The sequence below is a fragment of the Pezoporus occidentalis genome, unplaced genomic scaffold (genome assembly GCF_034315485.1).
Source record: "Pezoporus occidentalis ecotype Australia unplaced genomic scaffold, CSIRO_AGI_Poc_V1 ctg48, whole genome shotgun sequence".
Taxonomy (NCBI): domain Eukaryota; kingdom Metazoa; phylum Chordata; class Aves; order Psittaciformes; family Psittacidae; genus Pezoporus; species Pezoporus occidentalis.
The window spans coordinates 9007287-9030674 of record NW_026915813.1 but is presented as its reverse complement, the minus strand read 5'-3'; the positions used below and the strand labels follow the sequence as shown (position 1 = coordinate 9030674).

General features: G+C 35.5%; 1 protein-coding gene across 12 annotated transcripts in view; it reads right to left on the bottom strand.

The window, feature by feature from the left end:
• PCDH7 (protocadherin 7) overlaps window positions 1-23388 on the bottom strand; it is a 288906-nt gene that overhangs the window by 207632 nt on the left and 57886 nt on the right. The window contains exon 3 of one of the 12 annotated variants that reach the window (XR_009968063.1): window positions 21821-22952. The exons of 10 other annotated variants lie outside the window; for them this stretch is intronic. The gene's annotated coding sequence lies outside the window, so the exon portion shown is untranslated. Of the gene's footprint in view, window positions 1-21820; window positions 22953-23388 lie in introns of those variants that run through there. One more of the 12 variants, XR_009968064.1, reaches the window with a different exon arrangement.

Sequence of the window (23388 nt, the reverse complement as noted above, 5' to 3'; positions counted from 1 at the left end):
TAAAGAATGTAGAATATGAGATAAGGAGAAAGAATTGAAGAAATTATGGGAAAGATAATGTAACTAAAAGACAGTTGTTGAACAGTTGTGGCAACTTTCATTTATTTTAGTGATTTTTTACCTTTAGTTATTATATAGGTATATAGTTCTAGAAATACATTCTGAAATTATTTTCATTTATTAAGTCTATGTGTGAAATTTTTTAGTTGCATTGGTGTACTTTAAAACCAATTTATTTTGAGATTTTTAAATTGTCTCTGGAAAGAAACCAAGAAAAAAATCCTAGTTCTAAATCCATGATTAAAAAAGTTTTGTAAGTTTACCGAAATTTTTGTGTCATATATTTTGACAGAGGCTTTTCATAAACCATATACATTCAAATAAGTATACACTATTAGTAATATTAATATACAAAATATTTTTAAAATAACTTTTATATATTGAAAATAGGCATCACCTTCAGAGACAAAAAAAAAAAAAAAAAAGCTATTTCTAGTATGATAAACAGAATCAACTGCAAGGTACTTAATTTCAAATAAAAGCCCAGTAACAAAAAAGAGAAAATCTTAGCTGAGGTAAAAATAGTGAAGGAGAAAAAAAAAGAAAGGTGTATCATTACTATTATCAGAGGAGAAGGGATACACTAGATGAAACTTCAACTGCATTTCAATCATAAGTATAGTGAAGGACGAAATAAATTAAAAGACATTTAATGAGCAGGAAGCAGGAACTGGTACTGTAAGAAGATTTTTTTTTTCCTCAGGTTACAGAGGAAGCAAAAGCTACAAAAAGATTAATGTAGACTCAACAAAGTGTTTTCTTTCTCAGTATACATAAGATAATACATATACATAAATAATGTGTATACATAAATACATATACATAAAAAAATTTGGGTTTTTCTTGTTGAATCCTGTGTGCCATTTCAGGAACTCATGATTTCTTTGAAAACAAGATGTGCCTTACTACCTCATTAAGCATCATAGTTTATGCCTTTATATAAAATCTGTGTTTGTATTACTGTAGGAATAAACATCTCAAACTAGTACTGAAATGTACATATCTACTGTACCAGGTCAGTCTGCAGGTTACATTCTTCACTTTGGACAGCTGAAGAAAAGATGAATCAATTGCTTTTTAGACTAAGCAGGATTTTAAAAGAGCTCACATTTTAATGTCATTCCCAGAAAAAGAAAAAAGAAAAACAAAAAGAAAAAAGAAAAAAGAAAAAAAAAAAGAAAAAAAAAAAAGAAAAAAGAAAAGAATTCCTCATCCAAAATTTACTTAATGTTTACAATGAAGAATTATTTACAATGCTGGAAATGTCAATATAAAGAAGGTGTTTTGTTTTCATAATATTGCAATTAGTTTTCACTATCTTGCTTGCGTTCATTAACCTTGCATTGGTTATTTATTATTTATTAACCTTCATTAACATCTTATTTATTTTCTGATCAAAAGTACAATTAAATTTATAGCACTTAGGGAATTTAATATAGGAATGTTTACTAAATTTGAGAAATCACATAAATTGTCATCTTGCAAATCCATGCAGAGATTATACAGGCAAATAAGAGGGACCCAGCATTACTGTATGTATTAAACTCTCAGCAAGTAAACAACTACATAGAAGCCAATGGAGCTGCACATAGATTTAACCATGTGATGCAATACCTAGAAAGATAAGATTATGAGAAGGTAGCAAATTGACTTTAATAGTATTCTGCTTAACAAGGCGGCAAGTGCATCTCATACTGTTGAATTCTGTTTTTTAATGTAGCTAATTAAGCTTTCATCTTGGATTAACCCAACTCCCAGTCAAATAGCATAACTAGTTCTTTCAGCGTTAAAAAAAAGAAAAAATACTGAATTTTTCTTGCCATCACTCGCTACTGAGAAGGACAGTGATTGCCTCAGATCCATAAGTAGAGAGTAGCGGAAATAATAACACAGTAGAAGAAATATAAATTGCAATTCTGTTTTCCTGGACAGAAGTCGTTTTACAGGCCTGTTCCTCTCTATAAGGACCTAAATGGCTGTCTAAAATCAGTGAAGATCACATTAGGTAAAGACAGATGTCTGCATGCTCTTTATGGACTCTTATGGAAAGATCTGCACTTCATCTTGATGCTGGAAAAAGTATTAATAAGCAATCTGATGCATATACATCCTTAGCCATACAATACTTACAAGAATTGAAGATATATAAAAGCCTATGATACTTTTAGACATTATATACACCTTCAGAAAACAATTTATTCTTAGAGAGCATACTCATTCTGTATTTAATAATGTGAAATAGAATATTATTAACTGGAATCATAGAATCATAGAATAGTTAGGGTTGGAAAGGACCTTAAGATCACCTAGTTCCAACCCCCTGCCAGGGGCAGGGACACCTCACATTAAACCATGTCACCCAAGGCTCTGTCCAGCCTGACCTTGAACACAGCCAGGGATGGAGCACTCACAGCTTCCTTGGGCAATCCATTCCAGAGCCACACCACCCTCACAGTAAAGAACTTCCTTCTTATAATCAATCTAAACCTCCCTGCTTAAGTTTGAACCCATTACCCCTTGCCCTATCACTACAGTCCCTAATGAAGAGTTCCTCCCCTGCATTCTTACTTTATTAAAACATTATATAGTAATTAAGAGCATCATAAGAGTCTTCTGTCATATCAAACAAATACTAATTCAGTCTTTTTATATTCCAGAAATCCCATGATACACTGAAAAACAATGACTTCGATATTGATAACATAGAGATGCAAGGTGTAGTACATCTTACAATAAGATCTATATTCTTTACAAATTGATGGCTTGGCTTCACGAGAGAAGATTTGGGAAGGGCTTTAACCACGCTTACTACAAGCACAATGACCAAGGACATGTTGGATATGCAAATCTGGTTGGAAAAAAAGGCTGCTTAGGCAATCAGGAAGTGTCCGACCAGGACTGTCAACTCCTGAGCTAACTCGAGCTACCCATGTGCTGGTCCTCCCACATGCAGCGTTGTATCTGCAGCTACCCATGCACCTTGTCACCTACCATTTAGACCCTCACCCGTCCATACAGACAAGTGAGAGTAAGCCCTTCCAACCTGCGCAGTGGATTTTTTAGGTGGAGTGCAGCTTGCGCAGAACTGGCCCCACCCTTTAAACCTGAGGTTTAACTGCTACAGCTTAGACAGGCCTTCCTCATAGGAGAAGGAAAACTCCTATCGTCAAACCTGGGCTGATGGAGCTCGTCTAGCCTTTTATGGTCTTCCACCAAAGAGGACACTCTTACAAAACTTATGACCTGTGGACTTTGCTTTCTTAGCAAATACTCAGACAGTAACAGATTTTGGAATGCAATTGCAAAAAATAAATCAGAGTATCAGAATTAATTACAAACATTTTAACTTTCAAAATAACAGTATGTTTTTTGTAGCTTCTGAAAAAATCATCATAAGCCAACATTTATATAACCTGTCACAGAAAGGATTACCTCAGTTCTAAGGGAGCCACACATCCAAAGTACTGCAGTGTCATTATTCTGCAGCAGAACTAATCTTGATTCAATGCAAGAATTGTCAACCTCCTAACAACAGGGAATAACATCACCAGTTGGAACAACAGGGTGATCTCTGCAGTTCACAGTATGTTGTTTCATAGTGCAGATTACATGGAAACGTCAAACTTCTTACAACAGAAATACCCCGATCTCCATTTTAGGTAACATGAGACCTGTGTAGTACATTATTTGAACTGAAGTAAGAATGGACAAGGAAAAGGATGTTGGCACTTCAAGACAGTCTTTGCATTACTGTGAAGCAACACCAATTTTAAAGACAGGTCCTACAGGGACTTGGCAAATTTGCTACGAATGCTTATGATTCTTTCATAATGGCCATGTATGCATGGCTAAAATTCTCCTAACTGGATACAACTGAAATTACAAGTTGGATCCATCCTAAATACTCTTACTCCATTTTTTCCCACACAATCTTGCTGTGGGAAAAGTTAACACTTTGTTCTGAACCCCTGTGTGATATCATATTTTTGATTTTGGCTCTTTAGAAATGTCAAACATAAGTAAAAGGCCCAGTGAAGATCCTCCACATACCTAAAGGACACACACTCAGTTTGTATTTCAGCTCAGTCACTTTAACTCTATTTGAAATACTCTCCTCAAACACTTCCCCACTGTCTCATAAAAGTGTTGTGAGTACATACACTGTAATTTGGTAATCTCATAGTTTTGGTAGGCTGCATGAGCAGACCTGACTGAAGTGCTCCAGTGATTTATTCAGCACCCTAAAGTGCTCTCAAACTCTATGCCTCCATCTCTTCTCCTGTTTCAATATTGACTTCTGAAAGGTAAGTTTGAGAAGACATGAACAAAGGTAAAAGTGCATGTAGCACTGCTGCCACATTGGAGGCAGTCCTGCCAGAAGATGGTACTTGCTGTATCATGCAAACTCCCTCTGTATTCACACAGAACAGATCCACAGATAGTACTGTAATTATTTCTATACACTTTAACATGACCAGCCATCCTAGACAGTCACACTAACAGCAATCCAATTTGTACCATCACACACATTTCCTGCACCATTAAAAATCTATGTATTAGAATAGCAAAGCAGACAGAAGTATGTACAAGTACAATGTAATATAATCCCATATCAGCACTACAGAAAGCAAATGTGTGTAAATAAAGGCTAATGACATTAAAATATATAATTAAAAAATAGAAAAAGCACTCTTTTTATAATTAAGTTTGGATTGGCAATTAAGGCGTGATCAGAAGAAGAAATGCAAGTAGGCTGTTTCACGGAATTATGAAGAAGAACATATTTTCACACCAGCAGGCACGACTCTGTAGGAAGGATGGGGCAGGTGTTAGAGGAGCTGCATGAGAAGCAAAGCAAATGAAGATAAATGAATGTTTGAAAAGTGTTTAAAATGTCTGGAATTTGAATAGGAGTCAGTGGAAAAGTGCAAGCATCAGATTGCCATTGTCATAGTGGTAATTAATGAATTTTATTGGTAATTACTGGTGTTTGTGAAAGGCTGAAAGCAGCATCTGTCAAAGTGTGGACTCAGAAATCAATTCTGTAAGATAGCGTAGTCCAGGAAAGAGTCAAAGAAATCTCAGTCTAAAAGTATATATGACAAATGGAACAACAGCTCTGGTGAAAATTTGGATACAATGACAGAAGAAGTATGTGAAGAATAATTTGAGTTCAGGGTCAGTATGAACTGATATTCTTGTATCATACAAGCACAAATGTTGAATTACAGAGAATGTGGGGCTGTTAGACCCTCTTGCCAAATGAAACAATTTTTCTTTGTGTGCATTCATTACTATAGGAGTTGAAGGCTTTAAGCTTAATATGAATAAATATACAGGTGTCCAGAAACATACAGAACACACCTCTTATGATTAAAATATCTGTCTTTTGAAAACAAGAAAATTAACTTCTACAGTTATATATGTCATCATGAAGAGCAAAAAGATTAATTGTGCCTGACATATTTAATTGCCTGATGCACTTACCCAGGTATTAAGATGAATAGCTTCTTATTTTGATGTGTTGTTTTTAAGGGGCCAGAACTAGTCTAAATAGCAATGACTATGTTCTTAATAGTTAGATGTTTCGAACAAGAATAGCAACTGATGGATACCACACAAAAGGCGTCCCTTCACTAGTATAAATTTCATTTAGACTGTATTCATGAGTTTTGAATATACAAGACAAAATGTCACATTGAATATTATTCAAGGTGCAAAATAAAAATTGAACATTATAGTTCCACCATTTTCATTAATAAAAAAAAAACAACAAACCAAACAGTTCTCATACAATGCAAGTGATAGTCTTGTTTTTATAAATGCTTCCAATAATATTGCACAGTGGATCTGGTAAACCCAAACAGACATCGTTAGAAAACCTTGCAGAGCCTGTGTTCTTGCTATTCCAGGTGAGTGACCCTTCAGTTTCAGCAGGGATTTCAGTAAAGCTATTGATTTTGTGTGGAAGATGATCCAATACATGGTAGTATTGAAGGATAGCAATATAAGATTTCTGAGTACATCGGAAAACTGATAGGGAACCAGATAACAGAAAAAGACTTATTCATCTATAAAGCTGATTGTAATAGTTCAAAAAAAATCTCACATCTCCAACTGGGCAAACTAAAATAATGATTAATTAAAATAAAACAACTGAAATTAGACTGCGCTGTCTACAACATTTCCCTGTTTAAAGTGGTTGAGAACTACCTTTTTCCTAGTGCAGCAACAGAGATAATATACCTTAGACATGTGTAGGTATAATGGAGATGCACTGTGGCAAACTAGTACATCACGAGTTTCATTTTGCTTTTGGCCAATGGAGCAGCCCTTTACACATCAGTTGTGCAAAGATTCGTATAAATCTTGTCTGGAGAGAAGTGCTGGTCATCCCAGGAACACTACAGAGACATACAGAAAACTTCTCACAAACCAGTTTACTTCCCTTCAACACATTTAGGTACTACTATTCTGTCCTACTATTTTAACTAGTGGTAGAAAGTCAATTACCAGAGAGAAAGGGTTTGGAACTCCAAATTAACCTAATTACTTATAAACCAACTTCAAATTTTCTCAGGAAAATAACAGGACATAGGCTAAATAGACTTCTTCAACAATTTCCACTTGGACTAGATTAGTAAATCCAAGAAAAAAATTAAGGGCTCCAAACTGGAATGCCATAACAAAATTTTAAGGTTTTATATGCTAATCCAAAACTTTCAGTGAGATTCTTGCAACTTTTACTTCCCACCGATCATCACAAGTTCAGTGATTCTGGAGTCTTAACTCCCTGCTGTAAAAGAAACTCAAAGCTTTGCACTCAAGTATCTTGATGAAAGTATTTTCATTATTCCACCAATGAAATTGACAGCTAAAATCAGAAATTTTGCAGATTTATGTCATTGAGACTGTATGCAAACATAGGGTTCCTACCACACACATCTTTTTTTTTTTTCGCTGATTAATGAGGATATCAGATGATTTGGTAGACTGATGCAGGGGTGCTTTCCTTTGATATAGAAAACAGCAGAAACTGTGCACATAAATTCTTTCTCTGGTGGTTCAAAATTAAATTACACAAGCTACAAATAGTCTCGACAGACTACCAAGGATTCAGAAAACTGTCTCCTCCACAATTCTACTATTTTACATTTGATCATTAGAGCAATTTCCCATCCCCTGCACATCCACAAGGGATGTTCTAATTTATGCCTTTAAAACACTGAATCAGATAACACAGGCACAAGATATATGCTGACATATTTACATATTTGACATTATACACCTTTATTAATTATTATTTATTTATTGGTGCATTTATATATTTTCTTGACTTTATCTCCTGATGGGGAGTGAAGGGCAATTCCTTTCTTCCATTCAAGTTCTGTTTCACCCTATTCCTGATGGACCTAATTTAAGAGTTCTTTGCCTCCTACTTCCCTAGAACCTGTTAGTTTCTGGAAGTCCAGCATTAAAGTCATTAAGGGTGAGCACAGGGATGACTTAAGTGTCCTTATAGTCTAAGTAGTATGTCTGCAGTTAAAAGCAAAGAAAGGATGGAAGGAGAACTATCTACTCCTGTTGCCAAAGCTCATATGCTATTTCCACAGGTTTCCCTTCTCCAGAAGGAAAATTGTGAGACTGAAATTATTCTGTATTGCTACACTAGCACATAAATCTAATTGCCAAATAATCTGAGATCCCATATATGCTAACATAGACAATATTCTCCATTTATTAAATATTCAACTATTCAACCATGCAGCTTTCTGGAATATAAGAGTAGAATAACAGAAAAGAACAATCCTGGCACTGAGAAAAAATCACAGGTGAATTTCTTGCACATCAGAGAGGCACAGAGAAATTGTTCTTTGATATACAGTATAAATCCTTTCCAAATCCACACAGATTAAAAATGCTTGTTGTCATATTTGTTTTATAGCTTAGCATCTTTATTTCCTTTATGCTTAAAATGCCCTAAACATATATGCTCACAAGTATAGCTAAACTGAAATAAGAAGGTTGGAAAGATTTATAATGTTGCCAGAGATGTCACATAGGCTATGAACAGGCAATGTATCACTGTAAGAACTACAAAAGTATTCTGCTTACCACTTCTTTTAAAGTACATCTTTTCTTTTATCTTTTTTTTTATTTATTCCTAAACTACAAATATCAGCACTAAAAGATAAATTATTCATTAGAACAGCCGTTCACATGTCTTGCATATGGAAATCGCAAACATAACATTGATAGAATTATGTTTGAATTACGTTTGCAAAATTTACATCCAGTTTTCATTTTCTTACACTGAGATTATGTAAACTGGGTCCTCTTTAGTCCCTTTCTGCTGTTTACCTGTACTCATATGTAGGTTCATGCTGAAAGGATTTCATACCTTTATGCTTCATGCATCACATTGTGTGTAATAGGGGAGAAAATTCTTTAGGTTTGCTAGGCTGGAATTCATCCCCCAAAACAAAGATGATAAAACCTAAGCAAAACATGTTCCACTACTATGTTTACCTGCCTGACAAACACAAAAACTATAAAATTAATAACAAAATTTTTTAAGTGTGTCTTTTTATCACTGCATGCCTCTCATTTCAACCAAATGCCTACTGCATAACAACTGTGATTGATTGTTATGCAACTGAGCAAGTACTCAGTTAAGTTTTGCAGTTCTTTTGTGTAGAGCTTCAGCAGGCAATCTTCACCAAAAAAAAACACAAACCTAAACCAGCAACTCTGGGATACAACCCAAAATACATAGCAGCTCTCTAAACATTTAGAAGTGTTTTATCCCTTTCAGGGAAAAAAAAAAGAAAGCAACTGTTCTGAGGTCATTTGTACAAACCCCTAAATTATTCTGCTCATAGGGGAACCCCTCAAAGGAGAGGAAAACTTCTCATATTTAGACGATGAACCTCTATAGAGATCTTTCTCCCCCAAAAAAAAAACAAAAACAACCAACCAAACAAAAAACCCAATTTGCTTAAAATTTCTATGTCAGAATAAATAAATTATACCAAAATATAACAATCTCCTAATCATTGCACTCAAGTACTGTTACTTCTTCACAACACCTTAAGAATACAACCAAACTGCCCTCCTATAATGTACAGCATCCACAACAATCAACAGCAGTCAATGAATTTTAATTTTGTGCTCACTTCAGTACATCTATTATGTTATATTTTTAATTTAAAACATATTAAAAAATGGTGTTATATAAAAATGAAACAGTGGCAAGTTTCTAGGGTGAAATGTAAGACTTATTTTCTAAACTTGTCTTTAGTGCTTAGTTTTTAAGTCTTCATTTTGTTGTGACTGTTTTTTGTGGTTATTTTTTGCCAGAGGACAGGGTCTTTCCAACTCCCCCTCTCAGGATGTAACTGAGTTATTTATGTGAAAGTTTTAACTCTTTATTGCAAAACAGCTGATTGTGTTTCAACATTCTCTACTTAAGAGGTATTATTATATTGTGCTGGATTCAAGTTTGAGAATTGGAACCTATTTACATACAGATTAAAATGTTCCCTTTTAGGGAACCATGTGTTGGGTTTTTTTCACTATTTGTGTTTTTCTCCAGCTATGTTGCTTTGGTATTACAGTGAGCAGCCCCATTTCAAGATATCAGCTGCCTCATCCATCTTCTTTGTATTCCTCCTTTGGAGTGTTCTCTAGATATGCAAAAGGAAAAATCTGAAAAAGAAAAATCCAAAACTGTCTCCAATAGGAGATCTTGGTGAATGAAGAAAAAAAACTGCAGGGGAACAAACACAGGGAGAAACTAACCACTGCTTTTTACATTTTATTTCATACAAAACTAAATGGAACATAGCTTGCCCTGGGTATATTGTGCAGAATACATATTCTTGTCCGTTTATATTCATCAGACCTAAATCTGGAAAGTGCTATCATTCCAACCAAGAACCAGAGACAGAATCTAACTCCTGTGTTGCTCCAGCATACAATAATGTGATCTACATGACTAGAAATCTCAATGTCCTTGTATGGGATGAAGATGTTATCAGTCTTTCTGAGCAATGTCCATTCAGTTTCCTGCCTGGACATGAGAGAGAACAACTAAAAGGCTAGAAAGTACCACAGCCCTCAAAGAACAGATGTCTGTTTTGAAATATTTCCTGGTTTATAACTGGAGTTAACCAAATCTTTCTGCTGCTCCACAAATTTAGATATAAAACTGTATAGAAACTTTTATCCATTACTTATCACAGACTAAACTAGCAATGGAAGCAGAGCACATCATTAGAATTAATTGCATTGTCTTCTTGCAGAAGGAATTATTTTCTGATAGATATCACCTGGGGCTCCAAAGGAGGCCCTTTCACCATTTGTGGGATTTTATATAAGGTATTTTGTGAAAAACTGTTGGCTTGCTATTCAATGAATTTTAAAATTGAAGCAAAACAAACTGCATGTGTTATGTTTTCTGCCCCTTCTGCAAATCAAGAAAGCAGGAGCTTCCAAAAAATAAAAATTAAGTATGGATCACTACTAGACTTTAAAGTATTTGTTGGAGTACCTGATACTAACATTATTAGTGCCTTATTAGAAAATATTACAAAGATAACACACCTCTGAAAAGCAAATTGGAATATTACACTCTCATCAAGTGTGAAGGCTGTAGCTTGCCGATCACTGACACAGTCACAGGAAGCCAGAATGGCAGCACAGAAGGAAGGATGTTTTCAGGAGCTTATCTCATATTAGTGTTGTTCATTGTATATGAAAGGTTTAAAAAAATCACTTTATTACCAGCTTCTTATACTAACTCCTCTTAGAAATGACAGAAATCTCAACTTTTCCATGCATGTCTCAGATTTTACATTAATCTTTGTGTTCTTTGGGTTTGTCTTCACTCTCCTATGGACATTCTGACAGAAGTTTATGATTTTTATAAAGAGCTTTATATGTTTATTTACTGCAGTGGTATATAAATGAACAGAACATCAAAGTGAATGACTGAATATTAAATAAATCAAAAGCATAGCCTCAAAAAGACTTGAAGTGGAAAAACATTTCATTTACAAAACTGTTAATTCATTATTTAATGTATTTACCTTCCTAATACTAATTCCAAACACTGCAAAGGCAATGCAATCACCAGCCCAACACAGATAGGCAGAAAATTGTTAAAGCTTTGTTTTTGCTGCAGGACACAGCCAATGATCAGTTAAGCTACACAGGTATACTTTCTTTCCACAAAAGCAGGTAGTCAGAAATGACAGCTCTGTTTAAAGATGTACAATAGAGAGGTGAAACACAGGAATATTAAATTTCCACAAAAAAAAATCCCAAGAAAATTTACTTCCCCATGGAGAAACAGGAGAAAAAAAAAAGGAAAAAATACTATCCTAAAACCTTGCCACTCTCTATAAAAAACCCACAAGCTAAAACTAGAGCACTGAATGTTAAAGTGTGAATAAACCTTTTACAAAGTGAATGACTGCATTTCATGGCAATAATTTATAATATAACATAACATGCAATAAACGAATTAAAATCAGATATTACAAAGTTTATAGTTACGCAGTCCAAAAAGTCCATCAAAACAGGGATGAAGATGAAAGAAATTCATTCAGAAATGTGGAATGAAGAATGAAATGGTCACATAGAAAAGGAATAACTCATAAGAAAACAATGCAAAAAGAGAACAATATAAGGAAAAAATAAAAACTAACAAAATTCCAAATTAAAATTCTTATTCCAGTAAGAATTTTTGGACATCATCTAATTCCTATGCTTTATTATTTCCTCAGCAGAACTACAGCACTGAGAAACTATGGTGTTTATATGAATAGAAAATTATAAATGTCACTGCAATCAGTAACATCTACTTTCTCTTTCATCAGCTAGTGGCCTGGTGCTGATCAGATGATCAAATCAAGGAGACTGAATTGGTAAACCAGCTGGAGAAAGCATATCTAATATGATTTAAAACACCAACAAGAAGAAGAGAAACAGAAGAGCTTTCTCATTTTGTTTTAGTTCACTTCTATCTGTAACAGTGTGAGTTCATTTACATCTATGAAAAGTGTGTATAAAATCCTTGTCTAATACTTTTATTAACTATAATTTATCCCCTCTCAAAGGGATAAATTGCATCACAATCCATATGCAGTGGAAAGAAGATCTTATTTTTTATTTCCTTCCAGTTGTATTTTTACGTGAAATTTGCACGCAAAAATTATGAGAAATTGGTATTTTTACTCCCTTCCTCTCCATCAGTCAAGTAACAAAATAATCAGAAAAGGGCACCACATCACACTGTTTTGTGATTTGAATTGACTGAATGAGAGTTTGACAAGCCTAAAAGGCCAGCAAGAGACACATAGAATCTCCCTCATTAGATTTTTCACAACAGTGACTACAGAGAGCTATGAATGCACAGTACTATGAATAATAAAACATCTGTGAGTTACATAATGTCACTATCTATGTTCCAAATGGTATGCATACATTAACCTACAAATACAGGCTGGTACTTATTTAATACAAAATCAGAAAAAAAAAAAAGCTGTTTCTCAAAGGCCCTGGAAGTCCATTATGCTATCCAAATATCTCATATTGCTCTAAGGAATGTAATGCTATTGTTATATCACAATAAAATATAGCCACTTCATCAGCTCTCAGTGACAGGTAGCAATATTTTTGGGAAATCCACCAACTTTAATAAAACTCTAAGTGAATATAAATTCTTGCCTGTTCAGCTGCTTGGAGTCTACAAAGAGGAAAAACAACATGAGGAAGCTTTATATATATTAAGACTCAATTTTTTCACATATATAGCCATTGAAATGCACTGTCAAACTGCTAACACATAGCACCTTCTGACAAGAAGAAAAATCTTTCTTTGTATCACTGCAGACTGCACACACCTTGATTGCAATCCTCTGTTTCAGAAGTACACCACCACCACCCTGATGACACATTATTTTAGGATTTGTATGTTTTGTGTTAGCTTTAATGAATGATGTGCTGCTTTTTCGTTGCTGAAGCCAGGCTTCTTTTTAAGCATATGTAGTACACTCTTGACAGTGTTATACAGAAATTGAACAGTAATTATAAAGGGGAATCAAAATTATGATTATTGTATATTCTTTTTAATGACTAGTTCAGAAACAGGAACATAGGACTATTGTTTCAAACACAAGTCTGAAATCCCTAGAGATTTAAATTAATATTACATTTTTTAAAAAAAATCAGCTTTTTTCTGTGCCTGTGAAATTACCTATTCTTTCAATTAGTAAAACGCATCAGTTGATAAAAATATACGTTATTATTCTTTTGTAGGTCAATATCATTACATAGAAAAGTCTTTAATAATGAGTACTACACTGTTTATCACATAGTCATACTTAGAATAAATTTTGCCAGTTTATTACACTGAGACCTGATCCAAAACCCACTGAAGTCACTGGGACATTTTTCTTTCACTTTCTTGATTCAGAAGTAGACTTTTGTAAAGGTAAATGCTCTTCACCCTTTGACTCTAGCATGCAGTACTCCAAGCCCATCTCACAACTGCTACCTCTGTTGTTATAACCTCGATAGTAAGCTAGTGTAGGAGAGGTTTATTCAGTACAAGGACTACAGGATTTACAAAATCAGATGAAAACAGATGGCCTCAGACTAAGTGTATTTAAAGGAGATTTTAATTTTTTATGAAAATAATTTCAGATTGGGTATGTAACCAAAACTCAGGTATGCATTTGATCTTATCCCAGAAACAATTCAAGACAGATCATCCAGGATACCATATGGACTGTATTTCATTCCACCTATTAAAAGTAGATTACAGAAGGAAAAAAGCTACTTACGATATTTCAAGCTTACCAGTATTCATTTGAATAAGGTAATAGTTGAGAGAAGCATGATTGGCAACCATTCCAGCTACCCAAAGTACAAATCTCTACAGCAGAATTTCAATGGATTATGAAACTGAGTAGCAAAAGATCTAGTGATAATTTGATCTTCCATTTTTTAAAAAAGTAATACTTCTTCAGGTATCATTATTCACGTATTTTTTTCCTACAGAAAAAAAAATCAATATGTATATTTTCTCCTAAAATAAAGTGCCATACTGCAAAGAAGTATTATGAAAACTCTTAAGCGTACACTGAAGTATTAGATATGTGCAGTATGAAAAAGTCTGTTAATGTGCAAAAACCATGAAATGTGCACAGAGTTAGGAATTTGTTCTAAGGTGCCAGCCATTTATGCCTACGTCTAGGGACATCCAATTGACTTTTCTTTCCTGGTTATGGCATGTAGAGAAGCAGCCACTGCAGCTGTTCAGGCTCTGAGAGACAGATGCACAAACCAGAGAGATGATACAGATGTCCAGAACCTACTCACCTGCCATTTGGCTGAATTCACACCAGTTATTGCACGATTTGGATAACCATCTGTACTTCTGTCTAATACTGACACTTATGGGTCATATTTTTTAAAGAGTTAATCACTGAAGTAAGTTAAAGTGAGCATTTATGAAAATTCAACCCTATTTACTATATGCACTACAATAGCTGTTGTAATTCTCTCTTGGTGTAGTTCAATATGCCCAGCGTATTAGAGATCGAGCAGAGTCAGTACCTAGTGCAGTATAAGAGAAAATTTTTACTGTATTTCTAATGAATTATACAAAAATTAAATGGTAACATTTTAAGGACAATGTTTTTTTATGATAATAGTGGGGGAAAAAATCATTATTCTGAAAATGCAAAGCTGAAATTCTTATGCCAGAGTTCAAGAATCTGAGTTTTTAAATCCAACATACAAAAGCACTGCACATGTGCAGATAAGTGTCCCAGAACTTTATAATATTATGGCATCAATTAGCAAATTCCCATTGACACTCACAAAACATGGATATTATTTACTTAAGCAATCATCACCATGTCCTGCAATGTACGATATTTTATATCCATTTACTACACCAGAGAGTCAAAACACAGAAATCTAAGGTGACTTCTTTCACACCACAAAAAAAGATCAGTGTCATCAGCAAGAATGCAATGTAAGATCCCAAACTCTTACTCACCAGTTCTATGTAGTAAACCACACTGTTACAGATTATTCATTAGAAATTAATGTAGCTCATGCCATAAATTCAACCTTTACTGAGACAGGCACTCGGTAGGACAGAAATATGTCCTATCATATGCATGTATTTTAGAAATGTAGAAATCTGATAAAGAATATCAAGGGAATTCTAGAAAATTAATAGACTAAATAGCATTTAAAAAATCTTCCATCTTCTTTTAAACCTCGCTAATGTTCCATCTTCTTGCATCATTTACAGTAATGAATTCTATAAAGCAGAGGTTCTGACATTTTGTCTGACCCCCCACAGTTGTAAACTCTATTTTTGGAAAGCATTTTTTATTTTGGATCATATTGCAATAAGCTGCAAACTCAGTTAAAGGTACTAAAAACAAATTCATATAAAAGTCACCCTAACAACGTGTAAAAAACTGCTATATATTTATGAAAAGTCATCGTACTAGAAAGAACTTCTTGAATGAAATAAAAATCTGTCTGGTGCTGCTCACTGACAGTTCTAATTTTAATGAGAATGATTCAAAGCAAAGTGCAGAAAGCTTCACAACACAATACAAAACGAAATCATGTTATTTTTAAAATCTAATGCTATATTTAGAAACTAACTTTACCTTTTAAAAAGGAGATTAAAATTTAAAAAACAGTTTATTAGCATTTCACCTGTGTTTTTACCATGTTGTATTTCAATATTAATGCCAGATATTGACACCATCAACATTAGAAAAATAAAAGAAAACTAGAAAAATAAAAGAAAACTAGAGACTGCCCCAAGTGAGTTTACTGGTTTTAGCTCCCTACGTACACTTCAGGTTCCTTAGGAATGTTCAGATGTCTGTACCTAATACAGGCACAAGCTTTCATCAAAAGCTATAGTCTGATTCATAAAAATATCCAAACAGATGATCTCTGAAAGACAACAAGCTGAATTCAAGAGCTAGCCAGCGATTACCACTCCTTATCACTGCAAGATACTTAAACCAACTTCACACACTTTTAAGCATCTGAAAAACAAGGTGAGCATGTCATGACACATGTAACTGCATGGTCTTTCCCCTTTCACTAGCCTCTCTACACTACAAGCTTTTCATCATGCGTAGAAATACCAGACTAATTGCACCAGGAACTCTACCCTTTTTATTCCACAATGCAGCCGATAGCTGTTTCTTTCAGACTCCCTGAAGCTTTAATTCACAACTTTCTGATGTCCTCCACGGGGAGTATTTCAAAAGGAGGGATGTAAGCAGGATGAAGGCAAACAAGAAAAACACTAAGTATCCCACGGCTTGTCTAGTTTCCCCTTAATAATGTAGGCTTCTAAGGACAAAGCTTATGTATAGCTGTGTCACTGCCAGCTGAGTATGTAATCAATGGTTTCAAAATACTATTGAATTAATTACTTCCATACTATGTCTTTTTTCAGCTTGTTGAAAGTCTTTACTCACTATCAATACATTCACAATTCACAGTCATGAAATACTTGAATAAACCCAATATATCTATATTTGAAACAATCACAAAATAATAAGCTTCATTTCCTTCCATAATATGATACTTCAGGAAAAAAAAAGGTAATCTATAAAATATTTTTTTTCTTCAATGCAGTGAAGTTAAATTTAAAACATTCTTTGATGAAAGTGCACTGAAATATATATGCAGAATTGTCCCATACACATAATAATGAAAATTAACATCTGTTTCAAAAATTTGGCTAGGAGGCAGTTTACAGATGTTAAGCAAAAAAAAAGGATTTGCTCTGAAAAACAGTTCTCCCAACTTCAGTGAAACAGAAGACTTTAAAGTGTTTCTATAGTATCATACTACTCTTTACAGACATTCTATGGATCTCATCACCTTACAAACAGTTCATAGAACAAAGTAGATCAAACAGTTTTCTCTGACTGAGACAATGAAAATTTATTCTCTGATTTCACAAGTATAGCCCCCAAAAGGTTAGTACTAGTAGCAGACCTAGGAATGAAGATTGTCTCTCCTCACTTCTAGCCCTGCAACAGGTAATGCAAGCCTATCTTTCTTCCCCTCCATAGAAATGGCATTGTAAGGTTAGCAAAGTCAAATATGTTAACTATCTTCTATCATTAGGTATATGCTAAAGAAAACGAAGTGAAATGAGACATTTCTACATAAATGTGTCCTGTAGAATCACAGAATCATAGAACGGCTAGGATTGGAAAGGACCTTAAAATCATCTAGTTCCAACACCCCTGCCATGGGCAGGGATGCCTCACCCTAGACTGTGTCTCCCAAGGTGCTGTTCAACCCAGCCTTGAACACTTGCCAGGGATGGAGCATTTACCACTTCTTTAGGCAACCCATTCCACTGCCTCACCACCCTCACAGTAAAGAACTTCTTCCTTATATCCAATCTAAACTTCCCCTGTTTAAGTTTGAACCCGTTACCCCTTGTCCTATCGCTACAGTCCCTGATGATAAGTCCCTCTCCAGCATCGTTGTAGGTCTCCTTCAGGCACTGGAGGGCTGCTATGAGGTCTCCCTGCAGCCTTCTCCAGGCTGAACAGCCTGTCTCCATACGGGAGGTGTTGCAGTCCCCTGATCATCCTCCTGGTCTTTCTCTGTACTTGTAACAACAGTTCCATGTCCTTTGTATGTTAAGGACACCAGAACTGCACACAATACTCCACATGGGATCTCATGAGAGCAAAGTAGAGGGGCAGGATCACCTCCTTCGACCTGCTGGTCATGCTCATTTTGATGCAGCCCAGGGTATGGCTGGCTTTCTGTGCTGTGAGCACAGAGTGAAGCCAGCTCATGTTCATTTTCTCATCAACCAACATCCTCAATTCCTTCTCCATAGGGCTGCTCTGAATTTCTTCTCCGCCCAACCTGTAGCTGTGCCTGGGATTACTCCAACCCAGGTGGAGGACCTTGCACTTTGAGTTGTTGAATTTCATGAGGTTGGCATTGGCCCACCTCACAAGCATGTCAAGGTCTCTCTGGATGGCATTCCTTCCCTCCAGCTTACCAACTGAACCGTATAACTTAGTGTCACTGGCAAACTTGCTGAGGGTGCAATCAATCCCACTGTCCATGTCACCGACAAAGATATTGAACAGGACTGGTCCCAACACCGACCGCTGAGGGACACCACTTGTTACCTATCTCCAGTTGGACATTGAGCCATTGACCACAACTCTCTGTGTTTGGCCATGCAGCCAATTCTTTATCCACTGAGTGGTCCATCCATCAATTTCATGTCTCTCCAGTTTAGAGATAAGGATGTTGTGAGGGACAGTGTCAAATGTTTTGCACAAGTCCAGGTAGATGACATCAGCTGTTCTGCCCTTATCCATCAGTTCTGTAGCTCCATCATAGAAGGCCATCAAATTGGTCAGGCATGATTTGCCCTTGGTGAAGCCATGCTGGCTGTCACCAATCACCTCGTTGTTTTTCATGTGCCTTAGCATGCTTTCCAGGAGAATCTGCTCCAAGATTTTGCCAGACACAGAGGTGAGACTGACTGGTCTGTAAATTCCTGTGTCTTCCATTTTCCGCTTCTTGAAAATGGAGATTATACTTCCCTGAGAAGGATCAGGGGGTTGGAGCACCTCCCACTTGAAGACAGGTTAAGAAATTTGGGGCTGCTCAGCCTGGAGAAGAGAAGGCTGTGTAGAGACCTCATAGCAGCCCTCCAGTGCCTGAAGGGGACCTACAACGATGCTGGAGAGGGACTTATCATCAGGGACTGTAGCGATAGGACAAGGGGTAACGGGTTCAAACTTAAACAGGGGAAGTTTAGATTGGATATAAGGAAGAAGTTCTTTACTGTGAGGGTGGTGAGGCAGTGGAATGGGTTGCCCAAAGAAGTGGTAAATGCTCCATCCCTGGCAAGTGTTCAAGGCTGGGTTGAACAGCACCTTGGGAGACATGGTCCAGGGTGAGGCATCCCTGCCCATGGCAGGGGTGTTGGAACTAGATGATCTTAAGGTCCTTTCCAACCCTAACCATTCTATGATTCTATGATTGAGCTTAAGCACATTTAATGCTCCTCTGAGATCAAGCCACTCTCTAGTCTCAGGGAGAGTGATTATAGAGTTTCACCCTAAATATTAGAAAACCAACTCAAGCTGACATGAATGGGTGTCCAGAGATGCCTACTTGATATAATAAAATGTCTCCATTGTGAAACTATACAGCTAGCTTAAATGAAACACCAAGCTTTACAATAATAATAATCTACCAGTTAAAAACATTCACGTGTACCTGGTTGCATTCTAACTCACTTCTTAGAGGTGCAAGGTGAGACTCTGGCATCAGGCTAGACTTATCTTTACTCTCTGTACACTTCTACCATTCTCACAATACAGGGCACATAACAGAAGTAATGGTCATTATTCTAGCAGTAAAAAGAAAAGCAGTTGGACATTTATTATGTAGAACTATGCCTATACAGTCTTCTGAGGTTACTTAGTCCATATTCCACTCTTTTGCTTACATTTGCTAAAATAAAATTGCTCTCAACAGTATTCAAGAACTGAATACTTTTTTTTTCCTGAAACAATTATCTGTGTATAGTTTCATAGTTTAAAGAAAGGTTATTTTGCGTCAAAAGCTAATTTAAAGTCCTGCAACTTTCCTGAATAGAAACTCTGCAAAATGTAGCATAAACGGATAATTAAGCCTGATAAGAGAGGCTACAGAGCATAATTAGGTTTCCTGAAGTCCTCCAGAACATTTTTCTCTGTCATATTTCTTAATGATAATATACAAATAAACATGGTATTAATATGTATAAACAATAAATAATAGAAATCTTTTGGAAATTGGCTTGGTTGGCACTTGCTGTTCAAAAAAGAGTTTCTGGGTTAAACTGAGGCTGCTTAAATGCAGAAGATAAGATAAATTGATTTAGAAGAAAATTAATTTTAAACTAGATTTGAAAACATTAATGCCTTGAATTCCACTGCTGAAGAATACTGAGGGCTCTGTTGTAACTGCCAGGGAACATAATGATTTTTTTTTTTTTTCCATTAGCACCATAACTCTCTTAGAAAGGGCAGCAAACACTTTTCCTGTAATAGATAGCTCTGATACAATTTTCCTTTGATACTAGAAATACACTGTTGAAACAGTAATCTACTGGGGTATGATGAAGAACAGCAATTTAACTGTGGCTTCTTGATATGTTCAGACACATTCTAACTAAAACAAATAGCTTAATTTTAAACAATGAAACTGTGTAAGCATGTTCATTGTGCTGGAAAGGGTTATTTAAGGCATTCATCACATATTACACTCAATGTAGATTCCTGTAAAATATTGAGAAAAGTATAGAAGCTGTAACAGCATTTCACTTAATTATAGTTTTCCCTAAATGTGATGTCAAAAGTCAAATACAGTGGTCTTGTACAAAGCAGACATGAGGATAAAGTGACACTAAAAGATGAGTTATCTTTACTCATAAAAGCAGTTTCACTGGGTTTATTTGGCTTGTTCATACAAGTATGGCAAGTCAGACTTGGCTTTAAAAGTTCGAACTTACGCTCTTAAAAGGTATGAAAATGAGAAGCATATGGATGTACTTTTATTCTCACCCATGCAGACAATGGCAAACAGAAAGTAGAATGTCACTTGTCACAAATAGGCTTTCACTCCCTCATTCTGATGGAAAAAAAAGACGTTGCCCAACAATGAAACAGCCATAGGAGGCAAATAGAAAAGAAATAGTTGAATAAAGCTGTATCATCACTTACAATTCTGAAACTCCCAGTGTCTTGCAAGTTGATGTCACACAAGAAAAAAAAATCATTTGGTCTCCCATTTTTTGTTGACCTTTCCCCACTGGTGTTGTAGCAGAAAGAAATTGTGCTTTCATTCTATGTAAATTGCTTGGCTGCTAAACTCTGTAAAATCTGAAAATTACAGTAGTTGCACAATATTTTTCAAGGGTCCTCTCTTGATAATTGCTTCTGACCAGAAAACTAAATACAGAAGAATGAAATTGCAATGAAGACTTTTTTTTTCTTTTTTTCTTTGTTCCCAGTTGCAGAATAATTTTATTGAAAACCAGAGTTGCTGTATCTGAGATAAGAATCTGACCAGAGGTCCTTAGCATCTGTCTTTACAGTTCCAGGTTAAACTTTTTTTTTTTCTTACTAAGATAATGTCTATAGTCAGAAAAAGGCTGAAAATTTCACAAATATATTTGCATATTTAATGTATTTATTTCTGAAAAATATTACATGTTAAATATTATTTGAAATTTTTTTCTTATCTTGAGATAAGCTTTAAAACTGCTCTGAACTGATACTTCATGGTCAATGGATTGCAAGTATTTCATATGCCATTTTTAACCATCTATTGAATTAAAGGAAAAGGCTAGAAAATAGAAAGAAGAATCTCTATGCTGATTTTTCTGACAAAGCTGATTTTTATACTGATTTTTATATGGTCCTTGATATTCCTAAACAATGCACCCAACTGAGAACAGTGCTTTACTTGATCTCTTCTGTGTTTTTTCCCTTCTCATTCCTGTAGGTATTAACTTTAATTTCCTTTTCCTCTGTATTTCATTAATTTCCATAGGTTTCTTATAAGCAGAATTATAAAAAGTCTCAATGTGTTCTCCTTTCAATGAGTTCCAGACAAGTAATCAAGGTTAAATAAACAAAGCACATGTAGAACACCCAAATCAATTAAAAAATGGAAGAATTGATTTTTTTTTAATTTTAATTCTGCTCATTGATTTTGCTCACAGAAAACAAAATCAATACAATAGAAGTATACAGGCTTCAAAGTTTGATAATATATCAGTACAGCAAAGAGAACAAAGCCGCTACTGTATCATAAATTCCTCTACTTGGAACTATTTACAAGTGGAAAAAAGTAGTAGACCAGTTTTGAAGGAATAAACACAAAGCAGGAGCTAATTCAGGCATAAATGCATAACAATCAGGAGATAAGATTTTTTCAGCATTGTCATTTATACAGTTGAAAAGCCGTATCATGAAGGAGAGTGAGTGATAACGTACACTTCAGTTACAAATATAATATGGCTTCCTCACTCAGTTATAGTAGCTTTACATCAGAAAATTGTAGGGGCTGAAGTTATGCTTTATTCATAAGAAAAGGAGCTTTTAGAAAAATTATTAATACTTAAAAATCCTCTTTTGTTGTTCCTTAAAATGACGATGAAGTATAGAAAAGAATAAATTCTTTAGGAGAAAATATTCAGAAATTCCTTTCTCTAAATCATAAGCTGATATTCTATATAATGTAATATCCAAATATACATATATATATAAAATATAAAAATTGGCATATGTATATAAACTGGAGTTGGGGATATAGTCTCTATATGATGTATATAGCTTAATAGTGACTGCAGAGTCACAGGTCTGCCTTACATGTGGTTTGGATATTGGCAATTGTATAATCCTTGGCACAATTTTCTAGTCTAGTGGGCTCTAGCCAATGAACTGACTTGTGTCTGACAACCAAATGTTATGTGTATACCTGTGAATGACTTGATTTCCCTGTTTGCTGGTAGAGTCATTTAGTGTTTTGGTTTCTTCTCTGTGTCTACCCCAATTTCTTTGTAGAGACATTTTTCTCAGCAAAAGCTGAAGACCCAAGACTGCTTTGCCTAATTCCTCTCCCCCACTTTGTCTCAGGTCCCCAAGTAATACAGACTTTCAAATATGAAAACTATGTTTGGATTTCCAGAAATTCAGTCCTGAGGTATAATTTTTTTCTTTGCTTATCTAGCACATCATCAGGGTTGTTCTTTTTTTTTTTCAGCAAACCACAAAAAGCAGATTCTCCTGGATGGCATGCTAAGGCACATGAAAATCAACAAGGTGCTTGGTGACAGCCAGCATGGCTTCACTAAGGGGAAATCCTGCCTGACCATTTGGTGGCCTTCTATGATGGGGCTACAGAACTGATGGACAGGGGTAGAGCAGTTGATGTCATCTACCTGGACTTGTGCAAAGCGTCTGACACTGTCCCTCACAATATCCTTGTCTCTAAATTGGAGCGACATCAATTTGATGGATGGACCACTTGGTGGATAAAGAACTGGCTGGATGGCCGCACACAGAGTTCTTGTCAATTTCTCAATGTCCGGCTGGAGACCAATAACGAGTGGTGTCCGTCAGGGATCAGTGTTGGGACCGGTCTTGTTTAACATCTCTGTCGCTGACATGGACAGTGGGAGTGAGTGTGCCCTCAGCAAGTTTACCGATGACACCAAGCTGT